Source organism: Nanorana parkeri, unplaced genomic scaffold, assembly GCF_000935625.1.
Source record: "Nanorana parkeri isolate BGI_ZX_2015 unplaced genomic scaffold, ASM93562v1 scaffold29, whole genome shotgun sequence".
Classification (NCBI taxonomy): domain Eukaryota; kingdom Metazoa; phylum Chordata; class Amphibia; order Anura; family Dicroglossidae; genus Nanorana; species Nanorana parkeri.
In genome coordinates this window covers 2,606,494-2,608,074 of record NW_017306297.1, presented here as the reverse complement: position 1 = coordinate 2,608,074, position 1,581 = coordinate 2,606,494, and positions in this window count along the sequence as shown.

The window sequence follows — 1,581 nt, the reverse complement described above, 5'->3', positions numbered from 1 at the left end:
AGTACTACTATAACTATTACCCTCAGTACTGCTCCCTCGTAGTGTACTGACTATGCTGGCAGCTCTCCTGCTGCCTGTCCTTGATACACACTTCATGTGAAGATCGATTACAAGTATTGTCATAGCTGACACTGCCAGGCGCTAAAGAGAGAATTAGCCGAGGGACCCCAAAGTTTTGCTATGTGACCCCATGGTTTGTGGTTACACCCCTGTTCTGAACAGAGCTCACATCAAATGTAATGCAAACAAGAAATCATTTAATCAGTGTGACTTACTGCAGTTTAGTGAGATCTCCGTGTTATCTTCCAGGATAGGGCAAGTTGTAGATAGGAGCACTATAATTCACCTGAAGCAGAGATAATGCACAGAATAGATTGCATGCTAACTGCCTGCATTGCTTAAAGGATTATTCTAGTTTTAAAATGACTTGTCATCCAATGGTGTGCAGTCTTTTTGTCAGGATACAGGAATGAGCGCTTCTATAATGCATAAAGAGCACCAGTCACAAACACTTATTACATATACCAAGCTGCTGCCTGTAAAAGAAGGCAATAAATACCCTTCCTGGAGCACCCACCACACAATAAATGGTCAAACAGTGTTGTGCATTCCTCTAGGACCCCTAAAGTCACCTGTGGACCCCAAAAGAAGCTGATGAAGCAGAGATCTGCTTTATCAGCTTCATCTCTCTGGTTATAGCAGCCAGATGACTGACAGGTGAATGCGGAAGTGATGTAATACACACCCATGGGGCATGGGTTTGGTGGTCGGACGCAAACAAGCACATATAGGCGATCGGCGGGCTATGGAGCCGCTGATCACCTATATGTGAAACACCCGTTACCGGGTGTTTGCATTGGTCGGGTCTTTTCTGCCCGTGCGTGCCCGCTAGGGGGCGCGCGTGAGCAGAAAAAAAATGCCGTCTGGCGACGGCAACCCGCCAATGCAGCAGTGCCGTCCGTCCGTTTTTCTACTACGGGCGGACGGCAAGAAGTTAAACCAACATGCTGACCCCACACATTTAATGAACTAACCTGTACATTTGTCATTTCTTTCTTTCAATGCCGAGAAGAAATATACCCTACCAAATATATTTATACTAAATAAAGTTGTAGCTCAGTTTGACCTGAATTCAGGACCGTCTTTAATATTGATTGGACCCTAGGCAAACATTTTCTTGGGCACCCCACCCCTGCCTACCCCACACCCTGCCTTTTCTGTCCCCTACCCACATCATCCCACCCCCGCATTGCACAACGTCCTCCTCCTGCAGAGCAGATTGGAGGAGACATCAGAGGGAGACGTTAGCTCGCATGAGACGTACGCGGTGTATGGCAGGGGTGGAGCAACACTTTATAATGCCAATCACAGAACGGTGCCACCTGTGTATCTTTTGCAGGCTCTGAGGGCAGTTGCTTTGCACCCCACAACAATGACTGGGCCTCGGGCAACTGTCCCTTTTGCCCTGTGTTAAAGACAGCCCAGCCTGGCTTATTGGAATCCTAGAGCTTGCTCTATAGTTAGGGGACATACCTAGCTGGACGCCCCAGTCCCCCCCCCCCCCACACCTCTTTTTCTCCT